Source organism: Topomyia yanbarensis, chromosome 3 (assembly GCF_030247195.1).
Source record: "Topomyia yanbarensis strain Yona2022 chromosome 3, ASM3024719v1, whole genome shotgun sequence".
Lineage (NCBI taxonomy): Eukaryota > Metazoa > Arthropoda > Insecta > Diptera > Culicidae > Topomyia > Topomyia yanbarensis.
In genome coordinates, this window is record NC_080672.1 from 199,534,564 (window position 1) to 199,555,096 (window position 20,533).

Sequence of the window (20,533 nt, forward strand, 5' to 3'; positions counted from 1 at the left end):
CACGAGCTTGACAAGGATGGTTTTCATATTGAAGCGACGAAGATTGGGGCAATACAGAAATTCCGACACCCCACCACGTCCTCAGAATTGCGAAGCTTTCTTGGATTAGCTTCGTTTGTTAGCCCGTATATAAAGCATTTTGCAAATATTTCTAATCCCCTGTGGTCACTCGCTGGGTCCAAAGAGTGGATTTGGGGTGAACAGCAAGAAGAATCATTCAACGCGATAAAAGAACAAATCATCCGCTGCACAGTAACGTTAGGCTACTTTTCGGAACTTAACGACACCGACACTCCTAATGCCCTAGGAGCAGTACTTGTGCAAGAATCTCCGGGAAAGCCCCCTCGGATAATAAGTTTTGCGTCGAAAGCATTAACGGAAACTGAGAAACGTTATGCTCAAAACCAACGTGAAACACTGGGTGCTGTATGGGCAGTGGAGCACTTTTCTTATTTCCTGCTGGGTAGGCATTTTACTTTACGGACAGATGCCAAATGAGTCACTTTTATCCTCAACCGTTCGCGTGAATCGTCTAAGAGAGCACTCACTAGAGCGGACGGCTGGGCTTTAAGATTTAGTCCGTACAGCTACTCCGTAGAATTTGTTAAAGGCAACGATAATATAGCGGATCCATCGTCTCGGTTATATCAGGGTACTGACAAAGCTTTCGACGAGGCATCGAGTCCATGGGAAGTGGCACAGATTGAGGCCAATGTTGTAAGCTTCTTGATCGATGTTGAAATTCAGGAATGCACGTCAATGATGCAACTCTACAACAGGTAATGCGATCGCAATTTTCATTACTTCTTATGGCTTACTCAAATTTATAAGTATTGTTATAGGTCATCGCAGCTATGGATTCGAACGAATGACCAAAGCAATTGAGCACGTTTCATGCAATTCGGGAAGACTTATCCATGAAAGGAGGCATGCTAACCAAGCTTGGGTGTGTTGTAATCCCTGAAGAAAACACTAGAAGTGGCTCATGCTGGACACCCCTTAACGGCAAAACTCAAGACCATTTTGCGAGAACGTGTATGGTGGCCCGGGATGAATACAGATGCCGAGAATTGGGTGCAAGCGTGCAAAATCTGTGCTATGAATGGTAGACCCGAGAAACCAACTCCTATGCACAGGACGTTTGCCCCGAAAACGGTGTGGGAGACCATAGCACTAGATTTCAATGAACCATACGCGAGATTAGGAGGAATCTCTATCCTAGTAATAATCGATTACAGATGCTAAACCGGTGAAGTCAACTAGCTTCGAATGTATATAGGGTTGCCACCTCTGGAGAGGCTTTAACCCGGAGATTTTCACTGATCTGGGGGGGGGGGGTGGATTTTGAGTGGAACGAGACAGAAATTGGAATCAAACCGATTACTAGGCATTTTAGAGAACTTTAATCGCTTTTTATTACCACGTTAAAGTAAATCTATAAATTTTTCACGCTTGAGGACGGTTTTATCGGTTTAATGTGGTGTAGTATTTCACTTACCTGACTAAGTGCCAAGAATACAAAAGCACCAGCTACTCTCACTGTGAAGGTCGAACGAGCATTGCTCTCCTCCACAGAAGAAGGAGAGCAAAGGAGGCAGAGCTGCGACATCACACTATGTGGTGTCGGTTATTCGTCACCAACAAATTTTAATTTCGCAGCAAAGGGGCAAAACACACCTCCCTAGCCCAGTTAAGGATCGCTGCTGGAGTAGCAACAGCACCGCAAGAACTCGTTTGATGTTGACCTAGTCAGTTGGATTAGAACAAATCTGCCAGACCTTAGTGCAGCTGGTGATAAGCACCACTAAGAGTGAAATGATTTGGTAAAATTGCAGTAAAATAACTTTTTTACACCATTTTGAGCGACTTAGTGGAATGTAACATTTCAATTGTAGCACATAGCGAAATATTACTTTCCGTCGCGCATATGGCTTACCGAACAAGCAGCCGCTGGTCCCCTAAGACGATTTCGCTAGATTTTCAGAGCAGCGTGCACTAGTGCGACTTCCGGAAGGTTAATTTGTAGTAAATTTTATTTGTTTTTCATTTTCATTGCTTTGTGAAATAAATTAGCAATATTTGGTGAACTCTTCGCCACCTTGAAACGAAGGGTTAGTAGGGGAAAATAAATCTGAACCAGAGTAATAGTTTATTTAGACTTTTTAAATATTTTGTAAAGAATCAATTAATTCCAAAAAATTGAACCTATGCTTCTTCCCACCAAACCCGGCGAAATTGATGTAAAACCCGGAGACCCGGAGATCGCTCCCGAAAACCGGAGTCTCCGGGTCAAACCCGGAGGGGTGGCAACGCTACTTTAATAGAGGGTTTTCCTCTGGCCATAAAGTCCGATAATGGACCACCATTTAACGGTGACAGCTACAAAAGTTATTGCCGGGACAGAGGCATTCAAACAGTTTTCTCCACTCCGTTTTTTCCTCAGCAAAATGGCTTGGTGGAAAATTTTATGAGGGTGATTAATAAAGCTATGTCGACCGCATTATCAGAAGCCAGTAATTTCAGCCCATACCGTGACTAAGATGGCCCCGGAAGAGGTTATGAGCGGTAGAAGTATTCGTCGCGGACTACCTTTAATAAATCCAGAGAAGGCGGATATTGATGAGCAGTTATTAAACACGAGAGACGCTGAGGCCAAGCTACTTTCAAAAGCTATTGCAGACGTTCGACGTGGAGCGAGGCCTTGTAAAGTCAGTCCTGGAGACACTGTCATACTAGAAAGACTATCTAAGGCTAAAGGTGATACCAGGTTTGATGATAAACGGCATACCGTTATGCAAGAGAACAATAGTAGTCAATAGACTTAGTAATTAAGTGATGAGAATGGCCATCTCCTTCGTCGTCATGTCACTCAAACCAAGAAGGTGCATGTATGGCAAAAACCGAATGCCGATAACAGAAATGTAAAGGACGACATACATACTCAGGTGGCAACTTCGCCTATTAAAACTTGTCGTAAAAGGAAAGCACCAGCTCATTTATCGGACTACGTGAGACTTACAGAAGAAAGCAGCATTGGACGGTATTAGTCATATGTAAACAGATACCTAAAACAAAGGAAACCGAGTAACGTAACGCGTACGGATCGAATTTTGTTTTAGAAATAATGTTATATACTTACAAAATTACCTTGTCCTTCTAGATGTAGCTACTTTTTTACCCTAAAATTGTCGCAAAATATATATATATATATATATATATATATATATATATATATATATATATATATATATATATATATATATATATATATATATATATATATATATATATATATATATATATATATATATATATATATATATATATATATATATATATATATATATATATATATATATATATATATATATATATATATATATATATATATATATATATATATATATATATATATATATATATATATATATATATATATATATATATATATATATATATATATATATATATATATATATATATATATATATATATATATATATACATATTGCTGCGATTACAAAATATTTTTTGTGTAGCGCCGAAACGAAAAAAAAACATCAGTTCGATTCAGATGACAAGAAAATATTTGACATCCCAAAGGTGAACTCTACATGAGCGGAAATATCGAAAATAAACAAATCAAATATTGATCAATATATTAAAATATTCATTATGTGGAAATCAAATGGTATTGACGTATTCAAGCAGTCTCGTCGATGTTTTTATTGACAGTATTCCTGTCTCCAGGTTCTTCAGTATAGAGCTAGTTGAAAAGCAAGATGGAGAGAAAGGTGGAAACATTTGACACTTTTGAGTGTATTAGTATTATACTTGCAAAATTAAGCATGGCGGCCGGAGCCTTTGAAGTAAACATCAAACATTGGCGCACGATGAAAAGTGAGAAAAGGCCGAGCTTCACTTCGGATCTATCGATTAGAACACTTATGGACACTTTTTACCTCGAAAAAAACCGATTAAATTAACTATGACCGAACCGAAACAAAACTTATGGCAACAGAAGGGCCCGCTACGTCAACTGTTTGTGCTTTTCTTCATATCCTCTTGTTTTTTCGGCTTCATCAAAGAAAAATGACAACCGCACTCACACACAGAAAAAATGTGCACACCTGTATCCGTCTTGGTTTAAAGCGGACCCTACACGAGACAGAAATATTGTCAATAAATATATTGACAAGACTGGTTCAATCCATCAATCCCATTTAAATTCTACAGAATCAATATTTTCAAGATGACCTTACACCATCAATATATTGATCAATAAATGATTTATTGTCAATATTTCTGCTCGTGTAGGGTCCGCTTAACAGTCGGGGCACGTAGACTGCGATGAACTGTTATAACTAACATATCAATTGCCGTCGAAACATTGTGGGGGCTACCCAGTAAACGAAATAGCGACTAGGCGGGTTGACATAGATGCTGGCAAGCGGCAGGTTATTGAAACGATGTTCTAGGCTACCCGCCGTATCTTACCGATCACTGAAACAAATAGTGTGGTTAGAGCATGTTCAGGAGTGTTTTAGTTCTAGATTCATAATTTTGACAGTTCTATAAAATAAAACTGAAAATTTTAAAACTAGAACCCGCTGTCCCCAGCAGTAGTTTCAGCGGATGTTCTATTCAGTTTAAAATTCATGTCTCGCCATGCCTTCAGCGTTACTGCATTCAAATTCATTTTTCCCCAGTCTATCGGGTCTAAGCGTCTGTACTGAAAACTTTGCATGTATTTAAAACACAGTTCTAAGCGTGTTTTAAAATCAGCAACAAATAGAACGGCGTCGTATAACAGTTTTAAATTTTAAAACAAAACTGTTCGAAATTATAAAACAAGACGCACTGCTGGGGATGTGAAGGTTTCAGTTCTAGTTCTACTTTGAAACTCCTACACAAAATAAAACGCTCCTGAACATGCTCTGAGTTTTATGAGGCTGGTGAATGGTGTTATATAGAAGGTGGTAACATTTCGCTACTGGAATGCGGATATATATATATATATATATATATATATATATATATATATATATATATATATATATATATATATATATATATATATATATATATATATATATATATATATATATATATATATATATATATATATATATATATATATATATATATATATATATATATATATATATATATATATATATATATATATATATATATATATATATATATATATATATATATATATATATATATATATATATATATATATATATATATATATATATATATATATATATATATGTATATATATATAAAGTAGTTAGTTATGTATATATATTTCTTTTTTTTACATTCTCGGCGAATCAGGCCAGGAGTTGGGGTGCATATATTAAATAAGTTTGAAACTGGAGCTCGCAAACCTATGGCGGGGCAAGACGATAGTAAATAATTTTGTGAATTTCACTCCAGTATTTTCGGCTAAGTTAAAGAGAGTGGTATGCAGGACCCATTTTAATTCAAATAATATGAATGATGAAAGATGAAACTTCTAACCTATCGTTGGGTATATATGTTCCACTCATACACGCAGGTTGGAAGAGCGTAGAAGTTTTTTTTGAGGAAGAAGGAGAATGTGAGGTGTAACTTACTTCAGTGTCTCACCCCTCAGTCTCTCACTCGGTAGGCTGCTATCCCGCCAATAATACTGGCACCACTGCCACTACACAGCGGATGTTGGACACTGCCACGATGGTCTTTTGCCAGCGTCATTGTGCTGTAGAGTCTCGAAGAGGTAAGTCATACTCAATGGAGTCATCCTCGTGCCGAGTGATTTCCTCAATAGTACTAACAAATGGCTTCCAATCAATCATCCTGCGCGTAGCAAGATGTGACAAGTAGATAGAGAACACTAGATTAGGATTGTCGCTGGCATCAGTAGTAGGAACATCATTGTTTTGGTTTCGGTATATACCTGTCAAATAAGCCAAATAGAAAAAAAGCCTAAAAAATCCTCTATCGTCGTTTCATAGCGACTAACCTTTTTTATGTCTTTTAGCCAGCAACACATTGGCCATTCTTGGCTAGTATATTTTCATAAATTAGAATGCACAAATTGTCTAAATCTGTACCGAATTTTGATAAGTTTTCATTTCTTTGTACGGCATATACAAATTCGTCCGCCGTATTTCAAAATTGCAATAGTATGCCAATTTTATTCATAGAAAATTTCACATCATTTTTCTGTCTGCCTCTCGTTTTTCTGCTGTAAATGTTATGCATTGGACATTTTCGGTTTTGAATGCATACACATCACAGCAGTATAGAAAAGACAGAAATGAAACATATACAAACTCTGCATTTTACAAATTTGAACCTCAACAGTTTGTTGTTACAAACAAGCCAAATTTTTCTGCGTGTGCCAAGAATGTGGATCAAAGACTTTTACCAGGGAAACATGCGATACTTTGACAGACATGTACCGAAAACAAAACAAACATGCTTCGAAGCGAAAACAATGGGCACCCAGCACCTTAGAATTTCATATGTCACGACTTATGATCTTGCACAACTTCGATGCTTATGCGATACATATATAATGAAATTTATAGACGTGTCTTAAGATTATAATAAAAAAAAATTATTTGAAAATTTCATAGCACTGTTGGAATTGGTTTTAATCTAGTAGTCTGTTGCAAATGGGTGGAAATTAAATCTTATTTGATTTTTGTGCAATGATCATTGCGACATATTCTTTCATTGTATATATTTTACAGTATTTCGACTATCTTATAAAGTCTCGGACATAGGTGTTTGATCATTTTCTATTATTGCACTCACAATCTCATGCCCAAACGCAAACCTTTATGAACATGGATCGTATCGCGCACAATTTGAATGAGCGAAACGCTCCCACAAAAAATGTTATACTCTTACATAAAATAGACTTTGTTAGCCCTACAACGGTTTCGTGACTTTTTCTATACGTGAAAGGTTTTGTGGGGTACATTCGCACCGAAGCACTAAAATCGCTCTAATTGCCTAATTTTTATTTAATTTATTAATAAATTGGATAGCTTTATTCTAAAATCATTCGTAAAGAAGCCTGTTCAAAAATATTCTTGGTTTGTCATGTGATATTGCATTTTTTATAGAACAAGTCTTTAAAATACGCCATAATTCCCTTTTCCCCTAATATTTCTATTACTCCGATAGTTTCGAGCCGATTTTGACCATCTATACGGCGTTGTGAAGATTGTTAATTTTCCTTACGAACAAATAGTAAATTATTTAAAAACCGGCCAAAAAGTATATTTATTCCGATGTTTTTTTGAACACCAAACTCAAATACAAACAGTAACAATACAGCAATATGCAGTAACGGAGATAACACAGGAAGGCGTTGAAAGGACTGATAAAACCGGTGCATTGTACGTGTATATAAAGTAAATATGTTCCAGAGCCAGGGCTACAGAAGACGACGAATCGAGTGGTGCGTGGTGCATTTTATATACAAGTCATATTCACGAATGCATTTTGCCTCATTCATCCGCAAAAGCAAAAATTACGATAAAGATCCGAGCGCTTTTCTAGTTACTTTGCTATAGCTAAGTATGCACCTCTTGCGAAATGAAATTTCCTATACAAAACCTATGCATAAAAAACGTCGCGAAATGTTCGCGAAAAAAAATTTCGTTTCCATTTCGTAAGCGGTACGCAGCTCTCGCGAAAACGATAACGAAAAATGAAGTTAGCTGAGTCACGGTTCGACAAACGATAAGTTTCATAATAGTTTCGCGAGACAGCGCTGCTTTCTATGCGCTGTCATAAAAGGCAAACTTTTTCCTTGCGAAATAATGGTCATCGGTATTATTTCGCACGGAGGCTCGCGAAATTTTGACAGGTTGCAATGAAAAAATATAAGAAAACACAAGATTGGTAATTTTTTGTATTTTTTTCATCGCAACCTGTCAAAATTTCGTAGTTTATAAATTCAATATTTCGAATTTGAATGATAAGTTTAAAAATATTACTGGAAGTGTGATTGTTTCTAGTTCCAGCCTTGGTTCCTACTAGTTCCTTGCATGAAAATATCACTGCCTCCACAGTGCTCGTGATTCCATTCCAGCAGCAGCAAGCAATCACTATTCGAGTGCTTATCGCCAACATTTCACAGCAAGCTCAGCAGCAGAACCACCTTCAACCACAACATCAGAAAATTAAGATTTCTTCCAGACCATGACCATCATCCTAAAGGTCGGTAGCAATAACGTTCAACCGACGGTACAACCTGGTCAGCAACCGCAATTAGTGCAATAGATCCAAGCCAAATGTAGAAGACCATTGACCAACTGCAAAAAAGATAGCAACAGCACATTCAAACACAGTAGCAGCAGCATACTATACTGTACCATGCGGTGTGCAGGAGGACTTTTTTATTCAGTTGGTGCGGCAAGGTGAGACATTTTTATTACCTTTTTTATTTCGAAAGGATCAGTACCGTGTTTAGTACATTGTAATGTAATACCCTATTCTTTTTTAAAAGCTCGAGTTCACTCATTTACGGATATTTTTTTATTATGATTTTTTCAGATCGAACACCAACAACATAATATTATGGTAATCACCCAGCAAGAGAACGCAGTGATAATGGGCCAACAGAAAACACAACATCAAGATGCTCGGAAAGGACTTTCTCTTTCGGTATGTATTTACCAGTAGCATCCCTCCTCCAAACATTCCTTTGCATATCTAGATGTCCACACATTCACAGAACAAACATAATGGCACGTCATGTTCAATCGGCTAACCGTTTGGAATAAGCGCTCATCATCGGTTTCATGGCAGGGAAGTGAGCAGGCAAAAGAAGGCATCGTTTTTTCCGCAAGGTCGCTCTGGTCAAAATTTCAGCGAATTGCAAGGAATAAACCACCCGAGGGACAGTACCCGTGCTGATTCAGGACGATTTCCCGTACTTTGTACCTTGCTATTGAATTTTAATACCCGATCGAAACGATGGCAAGCGCTGCCGATAACTGGGTCAAAAAGACGACGGATCAAGAAATTTCTGCACACGGTAAGTGTTTTTTTGTTATAACCTATTTTTGAAGCGATCATTGGGATGGGATTTGATTTTTTCTTTTCAATGCAACTAGGTTAGCGAACTGAGTACATATCACCAAGGATAAGGATTCAGAGCCGGCGGCTGGCAGTCCAGAGAAAGAGAATGCGGAAAAACCTAGTCCACCGGCAGTAGAACCAAAGCTGCACCTGATGTTTGGAGTTCGGTAGCTACGGAAATTCTGACTCTAGCAGCTCCTGAAGAAAAACAAGCTGCAAGAGAAAATGGAGAAACACCTTCCTCCGCGGAAGATGCAGAGGCATTCAAGTAAGTCGAAATCTGCAGAAAATTTTAATTAGGACATAAGGAACCTTGACAGCCTCTCTTTGTTTACTTTCTCTTTCGATTATGACGTAACTATAACACTTTGCACTAATTTTCCAGTACATAGCCGATGGTTTTTACTAAAATATTAGGCAGAGTTGAGTACTAAATATTAAAACAACCGAGTAACAAACAGAAGAGAAAGACCCCAAAGAGAATCTCATTGTTGCTTACGTCCTATTCTAAATTTTCTCCCGAAATATTTAGTATCAGCTTTAAAATTATCCTTGACTAATCTTTTAGCCCGGCGGATGCAAGTTTGCTAATGAAAGATGTTCGCTAAGGTCTAGTTGAATCAAAGCTGGATCTGAAGGTGCAGCGGAAGGATTCTTCTGCGCCGGTTGGTTGGTTAAAACTTTCAAAGCTTTGCACGTGAAACCGGAATTACTTCAGGGAGTCTATGCGATGGGTTTCAACGCCCCTTCCAAGATTCAGGAGATGGCTCTACCTACTCTGTTGGCCGGTCCGCCACGGAATATAATCGCCCAGAGTCAGTCAGGAACAGGAAAAACCGCTGCCTTCGTGCTGGCAATGCTCAGTTGAGTCCATCAGTTAAAAAACTATCTGCAGGTGATTTGCCTTTCCCCCACGTATGAGCTGGCAATTCAGAAGGGGGAAGTAGCTGCCAAAATGGCAAAGTTTTGTCCGGAAATCAAACTTCCTTACGCCGTTCGCGGTGAGGAGACCGTCAAAGGGGCGAAGCTGACTAATCATATCATCATCGGAACACCCGGCAAGCTAATGGACTGGGGTATAATGTTCAGGACGTACGACCTAGTTTTCCATCTTTGTACTCGACGAGGCGGGTGTTATGGTCCGTGTTCTTCTTGGCCACGTACGAGCGCGAGGTGATGGAGTTTGCCGAGTACATCGTACCCAATCCGATCGTCATTCGGCAGGCGCGGGAGCAAGAATCACTAGATAACATCAAACAGTACTACGTCAAGTGCCGCAACCAGGACGAGAAATTGTGTGATTACCGTCGGACAAGCGATCATTTTCTGTCATATAATGTATAGGACAGTTGTAAACTCCAAGTAAACTTATTTTCAGAACTGTTAATCTATCGAAACAGGTACGCAAAACGGCCGGTTGGTTGACCGGCAGGATGTCCCAGGATAGTCACTCGGTAGCGGTACTGTCCGGTGATCTAACGGTGGAGCAACGGTTGGAACGAACGTTTTGTCCAGGGGTAAGTTCCACCACTTGATTCTGGCTACAGCACCAGGTTACGGAGAGATTCTTTCGTCTTAGGTATCGACGTCGAACAGGTGACCATTGTCGTCAACTTCGACCTGCCGATGGATTAGTAGGGACGAGCCGATTGCGAAACGTATCTACATCGAATTAGACGCACCGGTAGATTCGGTAACTGTGACTCATTCTTGTGATCCTATAGATTGTATTTCTTCCCACTTCTTTAACAGAACGGAATCACCATCAACCCAGTGGGCAGTGATCGAAGCATGATGATTTGCAGATCAATCGAAAAACACTTCCGGAAAAAGATTCAGTTGCTAGACGCGGAGAACTCGGACGAAATTGAAAAGATCGCACCGTAAAGTGTTTTCGAACTAGAGATGGGCGAAACAGTTCACTTCGAAGAACCATTCCCGACTGAACAGTTCCATAAAAAGAACTAGTTCAGATGAACCGTTCTTCCGTTCAGCTGATATTTTATTTTTATCTAGCGAATGTCTCTCAAAACATTCGATTCTTGGAGAGGGACCAAACAGATGCTGCAAACTATTATACCTCTGTATGCTTAACAAGTTCATCAAGGGCTCGATTTCTTCATTATGTATAACTAGAGAAATAGAGAATGAGTGAGTCGTTCGCTTATGAGTCGTTCTTCGCCGGTTTTATTCTGGGAGAGCACAGAAAGCGGTTTGTGGGACGGCAAGTCAGTTCATTTTCATTCGTTCGCCTAAAAATCGGTCCGAGAAATTCGCTAAACGGCTTTGGGTCATATTCAGTTCATTCGCTTTGAAGAGAATTGAGAACTACCGTTCTTTTAAAAAGAACTTCCATTCGCTCATTCTCTTCAAAGAACCAGTTCACTTCAACCGTTCGCGAACGAATTGCCCATCTCTATTTCGAACAGCTACTGGTGAAAGGTGTAGGAGCTTTTTTGGGTCATACTTGTTTTGATTCTGAATTTATAATTTTATTATATTTTTTAAATTTTTTTTTCTTCCTTGACCTGACATAAGGTATACAAATGTAACCAACAGGGTACCGTAAGCTAATAAATTTACAATTACAATTTATCTCTACCCAGTTCTATCCAAACATTTGAAAAGGGCCTAACTGCAAAATGTAACAAATTGAAATTTCATGTTTTCCATTAACAAATATCTACCTGAGCACGTACATAACGCAACATTTGATTTATGAAGAATTTTGATAGCGATTTTACAACAATTTATAAAAGGGCCTAATTGATTTTTATGACCGAACTGATTATGAAAGGACCTAACTGATTGAAAAGTGCCTAACTAGCAATACACTCGTTTTAAATGGATTATAACGTATTATTGTATTATGACTGATTGTAAAAGGCTTATAACATCTTTTCCATAATTTACATACAGGGTCAATCTGACCATCAAATTAGAATTCAGTTAATTCGTCTAACTTTCGGTGTAATATCAGACTTGAACAGCATTTTTTGTGTGAGGTATTCTGCCGCTAGAAGCAAAACTGTCCCATGTGCTTTGGGAATCCCTATACACATGGGACAATTATGCTTCTTGCGGGAGTAATACAAGTAGTAGCAATATGCGCAATTCCTTAAACCTCTCTAGTGTTTCATGCAATAAGAATTACCACGAATTACTTATGGCAATAAATTTGAATTACGATTCTCACAATTGTTATACCAAAAATAGGTTTGTATCCGTACTGATTATTGGTAGCATTCCCTGAGACTTCCAGAACCTTTAGTAGTAGCCATTGTTATCATAATCGATTTTTAACGTCAGCCAAAGTTTAAAGCCTAGGGTTTGGTTCGACCTGAAACCGATTGAGTCGGAGTCGGTTGTTATATTTGCGTTATATTTCCGGATTCCGAAACGTGTTTCGAAAGGTAGTTTCCCCGAGACTTGTGAAAGCGGTAAAGGCGGCCAAGGCAATCAGATTTGCTTCTTAATGGTCAAACGCCGATTTAGAGTTACGATTCGGACAATTACAATAGATTTGGTTTGAGCGAATTTCGATCATTTCCCTGGGTCTTCTAGAACCGGTAGAAGCAGCCAATTTAGATAGAAAATGGCCAGCCAATGATTTAAATTTCCGATTGCAGGAATTATGCTGTCTAAATTGGTCAGCCTGAACTTCCCCGAGACATCCGGAACCGTCACAAATAAGCATTATGATTAATCATGCTCGAAATATGAACAGCTGATGTCGTTTTCCAGTTATCAAAAGCGACATCTAACAGCAAACACACAGACTAGTTTTCGCGAGCAAATGTCAAAATTCCGCACGGAAGAAGGAAAAATATTTCGCGACCTCATTTCGCAAGAGGTGCATACTAAGCTTATAGTAGCTTTATTATATCAAATAACAGATACTCTTGCTCAGCAATTTTTATTTTATTTATTTATACTGGTCTTCGATTTTCTCGTACAGACAGCTCCTTAATTAATAATAATTCTATGTTGAAAGGTAGTCTTAGTAATGTAAAAATCATACTTGTCAGCTACATCATTAAAATTACGACAGCATACATTGAACGGATTGTTTTGCGAAAAAAGGGTACGATACATCGGTAACCGAAAGAAATCAGTTCGTCTGGTGGGTCTAGGTGGTACGTTGAATCGGAGCTGGCTCAGCAACTCCGGGCTATCTATATTGTTTCCCAGAAGATCGAACACGAAGAGCCGTTGCAGCATTATCCTCCGACTTGCAAGAGTTTCCAAAAGTAGAAGATTGCATCGATGTTCATAGGGCGGTAGACGAATAGGATCAGTCCAAGGTAGTAACCGCAGAGCGTAACGAACAAAGTGACGCTGAATTCGTTCGATGCGATTAATTTGAACAGCATGAAGCTTGTACAATTTTTCTCGCTTACTATGCATCGATATTTTGCTTTTAAAAAAAGATGACAAAACACTAACGTAAACGGTTTATGGGGTACATTTGTACCCCAGGCAAACTTTAAGCGGGCACTGTTAAGTTGGTAAAGTGAAACAAATAGATTCCACCTGCCTAAATGGAAGTTTAATCATCAAATTGATTTATGAAAAAGATTGCTTGAAACCAAAATAAACAGTAACGGAATAACAGGGATTGCAAATAGCTCTGGGGTATAAATGTACCCCACAAAACCGTTCTAGGGTTAGTATTAGGGATGAAACTGAAAAAATAATATCGTCGCTTTCTATTTATTGGTAATACATTTTTTTCAAATTGAACAGTCGTCTAACGCCTTAAAAACATATCATATGTTTAAATACCAAAGTTTGTTATTGAAAAGATTTGAAGTAAAATATAAGATTAGTACGGTTGCAACTGCTTATTTTTATAGTGATTATAACAGCAAATATAGTACTGTTCAGCTAATTTTTTCGTTCGGTGTAAACTAATCTTTGATCAGCAATGGAAACTTAACCGAGAGGTAGGAACACTGCTTTTATTTTGCAGTTCTCACGGAATAATATCTGATAAGAAAGGTATAGCAAGCAAAATGGAACGGGATAAATTTATTACCTATTGTTTAATAATATTCATAATAATAATGTAACGGGCGTTTTGTTTCTGTTTGGCAATAAGATGCTCCAAAATTTACTGATTTCTGCTCTACTCTACAAACAAATGGAACAACTAATTAATTAACCAAAAACAGTAGCTGGAAATACTTTAACACCAGATTGATTCAGCTTTGATTGCAAAAATTTCTATGTCCGCTCCATACGACTGTTTTTATTGTAACCGGTTAAGCAAAAAACAAAATAAAACGATGCGAAATGAGAGCATGATTGAATTCTATCAAGCATCTGGGAGGAAGAAGTAAATCAAACCAAAATAAACGAATGAGACAAAATCAGTTTATCCATCTCACCAATGAAATTGGCGGGAATTCGACTTTTATTCAATGAATCCTCCTTATCTATCTATCCATCTTCTATGTATACTTTAAAATTGAAAGTAAAACACGATGAACGAGCATCACGCCTAAACCGCTGCACGGATCGACTCCAAATTTTTCATATGTGCAAAGGAGACGCCTGAAAGGGTTATAGGCATGATATTTTTACCATATCTATATAGATATGTAAGTTATATAGAAGTTACATATGGATTGAATTATCGATATAAATAAAATTAATGTATCTATGTATGTTCGCTAACTACTTCTAAACGACGAGTCCGATTTTCATGAACTTTGGGTTACGTTTTCCTTTCACCAAGGAAATGTTCATGGGATGGTTTTTAGGGAGGGGGACATGAGCTTCAGGGAAGGGGGTGTCCTGAAGCATTTTGAATTTTTTTTTGACAGCAAGGTAGACAATTCGGTTATTTGTTTGTTATCTCTCTGTGCTAATTTTGTGTTTTTTCGTTTTCTCGGATTTTTTCGTTGTGGACTACTACACGTCTGACTTGTTTTTCATCACTGCGTCGGTGTGGCTTGGAGTACAACCTTTTCTGTTAAATTAAATCGACAAATCTCCAAAAAACTGCACCGCATTTGCTTTGTGTCGAGAACGTGCTGAAAAAAGCAATGGAGCCCGTTTGTTGTGCTTATACTCGCAGTCTTGACAAGGAAGATGAAATAATTTGCAATAGCTTTTGTAAGTCATCTTTCCACCTCAAATGTGCTCACCAGTCAGCGGAAATTCATAACGGCTGTATCTGGATGTTCACAATAGACCTTTCTCGTCAAAAAATTTTATATGATAGGATGCTTCCTTTTTATCCCCAATTCGTTACTGCCGATTGCCGCGATGATTTGGTACCTCTAACTATTGAAAAAATCAAAAATAGTGCAAGCTGCTCATTTAACCCCATATTCTGAATACCTATCTTGCCTTGTTTGCCCGTATTTTTACACCATTTGGATGAATTTCCTGTGGGGAATACTAAAAGGATGCCAGATCTGCATATATATTAGTAAATCTGCAGATTTTGCATTTTCACTGCAGATGTTTTGCAGATTACAAATATTTAGCAGAACAAAGCCTATGCCAGCCAATTTATACACAAGCCTTCAACATTTTTGATCATTTAAAATATATACATACTACATTTCAATGTCAAATTTATTGAAGATTTTTGTAGCGATCTGTAGACTTTTATATTTTCACTGCAGGCTATTGTTTAAATAGACCTGGCATCACTGATGCTGAAATGATTCATTCATATACCTGTCAAAAACATAGAGCATTGCATGAAAATGTATAACCTCACTTTTCTGACAGTTCAGTGTGCTTGTTTACCTAAGACTTGTTTACATGGACTTTTAAAATTTACATTACTTGAATACTTTCGATGCTCTTTGAAAGACTATCAACTCAAGAGGGATGAGGATTGGAACAATGGGAACCTGGTGCCACATTATGCAACCAATTCGAATCGACCTTTTCACACAAGCTTGAATACAATAAACCTTTCGTTTCGAGATGCGTAATGTCACCCCTGGTTCATACATTGACCAATCGGCGCTGGATGCAAAACCCGGTGGCATATGCTGAATCGTAAGATCAAGCATTGGGCTATAAAACGATTGCTTTCTGGATGAAGGATAAGGATTTGTACACATTTGTTTGTTTGCTCATTTGGTTAAGTCCTAACAAGATGATCCGATTTATTACTCATTTTTAGGTGGTGAAGTTTACCTGAACTTTATAGGTAACGAATTCGGTCGATGATAAGTTGTTGAAATGATCGTTCAATGCCCATACCGAAAAACGTTTCCATTGGTCAGAATTGCCTATCAGCGTATGATAGCTGCAAACATGAGGACAACAATGTTTCGAATGGAACAATTATTTATTATTCGTGTTCAAGTTCCATTACAGCAAAAGTTTCGTCGATTGACGATTATCGCATTGTCGTTGATTTAGCCGGCAAATGCAAAACAGTGCTCGGCACTGACGATAACAAGTAAGAAGGATTTGATAGGAGTGATAAGAATGCAGAGCATTATACATTCTGGAAGAATATCAGAGAGGAGAAATTATATGTAAATTTATATTATATCCCGAGTTGCCATCATTTTTGCACCGCGATAAAGCTTTCTGCAACTGCTGTCGTGTTCAAATTGGCAGGAAATAACTAGGCAGCGAATGATAAATTGCATAGTCAATTTATTTACTTTTTCGGAAGGATAAGTAATTAGTATGTTGTGAATATATTTGTGTCGCCGGTGCCGTGTGTTATGGTGGTACCAGACGGAACCGTTGGTCAGCAGACCGTCCTTGTCGTACTGGTCATAGATGCGACGTTTTTTCTCATCTGATAGCACTTGACATGTTTCGGAGATATGTCTTAACGCTCTCTCCTCAGCGCAGGATACGCGAAACCGCTGCTAGCTTTCGAAAGAAAATTCCTAGCTGCTGCTACTCTATCAGTCTCTCGCTCGACTGAGGACTACAATTTCGGTCGACTAAATTGTGCTATGAAAATTGTACTTCCTGGAATTTCACCTAACGAGATCAATTCATTGTGAGGAATTTCGCTGCGTTCCAATATTGCTTGCCTCTGTAGGTGATGATGTGTGTAGATTCACTTCGGCAGCCAGGTCTTATGTTTTGGGTAATTTTGCTATCTTATACTACGTTCACACTACAGAGTTAAAACATGTTATAATAATTAGCAACAAGAAAAATGTCATCAAGATAGCGTTAAAACACGTTTTAACTCGTAGTGTGAACGTAGTATTATTCTGCTGAATAAATCATCTGGCTAAAGCCTCTACGTTATACTATGGTCACTTTAAAAAAGCATTGCTATTTAATCTTGTAGCTCTTGGCAAGTCAGTCCTGGCACTGTTCTCGACTAATCCTGGCACTATACCGCTGACGTCGCACTTGTTACGGTGATCATACTTGGCGAGAGCGGCAGTGGTTTCGTCGGAATTGTTCACTCGACAAGCAGGAAGTGCAAGGACTCTGCTACTTATGCCTTAATTCATTGAGTACGTATTTCACTGCCTTTATAATCCTTTTGGAATCAGTTACAATAATCCTTTATAATCATTTTATAATAAGTGTATTGCCAGTTAGGACTTTTATATCAGCCGAGCTCTTTTATAATTTGTTATAAAATCATTATCAAAATTCTTCATAATCCATTGTTACGTTATGTTTATGTACATGGCCAAATAGATAGTTTTTAACTGGGACGGAACGTGTGGACACGAAAAAACCTAATGTCAATTGTAGCCAGGAGGTGGTGTCAAATGCAGCCAAAGGGAACCGTCAAATGCAGTCAGGGGGGACTGTCAAATGTAGCCAGTCCATTTAAAATATTTGAGGAAGAAAGAGTGGCTATGCAAGACAAGAGATAAAATGAACAGGAAAAAGAAAAAGAAAACATCTATCCACAGGTTCTGTCCCAGGATTTTAATAGAGAACATCAAAATTTGATTTGTTTGCATTTGGCAGTAGGCTTTTTTCAAATGTTTGTCTAGAAATTCCTTGCTTCTTCAATGAATCATGTACAAGAAAAGTAAAAATGTTAAATTTAACGGAACAATGTATGATGCCGACATCAATTACCTTGTTGGGAAAGTGTTAACATTTGGCAGCGAACCAAACCAAGTTTCTCATACTATGATCGAATTAACAAAAATTCCAAGATCATGTAAACAATCTCTTTGAACTGTCAAAAAAGTGAGGTTAAACATTACCATGCAACGTTCTCCACCGAGAGGTTCACTTTAGTTTGTTTACATAACCAATGAACTTTGTACCGCGACTCACCACTTCATTTGCCGCGTTGCCAGCAAGCCAAGCAAAAATATACAAAACAGTGCTGCCCAAACACATATTTTGAGTCCCACCATTCTTGCAAAGGTGAAAAAAATACTCAACATCCTTGCATTTTTCAAATTTAAAAAAATCATTAAAAAATCACGATAGCTCTAAAAAGTCTCATTTCAGCGGAAATATTCTTAAAAATGTGTAGTCTTTTGAATAAAAATAAGAAAAAAGGGGGTTAGGTCGGACGAGAAAGGTCTATTGTTTTGGATGTGCAAAGCTTGTACAAAAATGATGGCAAATGCTTGTTTTCGTCAAGTTATTTTATCGACGAACAACGCAATGCAGTCAGTGGTTGAGGAGCAAAACAAGGTGCTGGACGAACTGAGGAATGAAGTTGCACTCAACTCCACGAAAATCAATACAATACTTCAGCGAACGTCCTTTCCCACCACACCACGTAGAACACAACTAAACCAAAATTCACGCAAGAGACCACGGCTGTTAATCCCGGATGAATCACCGCACCGCGATAACATTTTCGAAGGTACAAAAGATATTGAACCGGATGACGCTATACCATTGGTCGCAGCTAAAAAGGATAAACAGTTTTGGCTGTACTTATCTGGTTTCGATCCTCAGGCGACAGTGCATTAAATCGAAAAGCTGATCAGGAACAATTTAAAAACAGGCACAGCTGTATACGTCGTTAAACTTGTACCTAAAGGCAAAACTCTCGATGAACTCTCGTTTGTATCGTTTAAAGCTGGCATTGACTTGCAGCTGAAAGATTTTGCACTATCCAAATCAACATGGCAAAAGGGAATTGTTTTCCGACCATTTGATTTTCAGCTCTCGTCGAACACATGAAATATTTTTCGCTACTTGCCAACACCAGCAGACACTAAATCACAATGAATCACTCGTCGCATGTACCAACTGTCACACAGAAAGTTCTACTGATACTCAAGAACTATCAGCTGATTTAGCCTGCATCTGCAAATGTCCGTCGGCACTTCGATTTTCTGCTCCCAACAGATGTGATCCGAATCGTGAAAACAGTTACTGTCCATTGTCGCTTTATTACCAAAACACGCGCGGAATCCGCACTAAGACAAACAAATTACTATTAAATCTTTCTCAGTGCGATTATGACGTTATTGCCTTTACTGAAACTTGGCTGAACAACGACGTCTCAAACTCTGAGCTAGCTCTGAACTATACTATTTACCGTTGTGATAGAAACCCTCAAACCAGTCAGCACAGACGAGGAGGGGGGTCCTGATAGCAGTAAAAACGGCCTTCAGAGCTATGCTATTTGTATTGCTGACTGTGACCAATTGGAGCAGATTATCGTTCGCATCTCATCACCAGCTGTATATATCTGCCGCCCAACAGTGAGCCCCTGTTGTACGAGCAACATGCAATATGTTTATCACCGACCTTTTATCTTATTATTCGAGCTTGACGTTGTGAAGCAAAACGCTCCTGGTATTGTTGTTGATCCCCTTGGCTTTGATTTTACTCGCTGTGATTTCGAGAGGCTCAACGCATTGTTAGCCTATGTTCATTGGGAGGAATTTCTTGTTGGTTGCAGGATTAATGAAGCTGTTACAAATATGTATGATATATTTCATGATGTTGTTCCTGTGAAGCGTGGTAAAAAGTAGCCTTGGTGGAATAACGAGCTACAGAATCTACGGAACCGTCTTCGCAATGTTAGGAAACGATACTTTCGCTGGAGAGATGATCGGCACAGCTGAGCTGCATGCCGTTGAGAGCGAATATAACTCTTTGCTTGTGCATTCCTTTCGTTGCTATATTCCTGATATTTATCGCACGAAGGAGAACCTGAAGCAGGACCCCGATTCACTTTGGTCATTTGTAAAAAGCCGTAAGCAGTCGTCCGGAATCCCACAACGTGTTAGTTACAACGCATCTACAGCCGAGTCTCCGCTTGAATCGGTAAATCTATTCTCATCCTTTTATCAAAGTGTACAAAGTAATAACCGAACACCTTTGTCTGAAGCATATTTGAATAGTCTACCGATGTTCGATTTGAAGATTCAATTTCTCGCCGCGTGATGTGGAGCTGAAGTTGCAGTCTATAGATGGTTCTAAGTAAGTCAGATCGTATCAAACACTCGAAGTGATCGGTTGAGTTTATTTTTTTTTCTCGCTCAGGCCC

General features: G+C 38.4%; 1 protein-coding gene and 1 pseudogene across 3 annotated transcripts in view; one reads left to right on the forward strand and one right to left on the reverse strand.

Moving 5' to 3' along the window:
- LOC131690892 (aryl hydrocarbon receptor) overlaps nucleotides 1-20,533 on the reverse strand; it is a 1,300,655-nt gene that overhangs the window by 1,243,014 nt on the left and 37,108 nt on the right. The gene's annotated exons all lie outside the window — the stretch shown is intronic.
- LOC131692584 (DEAD-box helicase Dbp80-like) lies at nucleotides 8,215-10,979 on the forward strand (annotated as a pseudogene).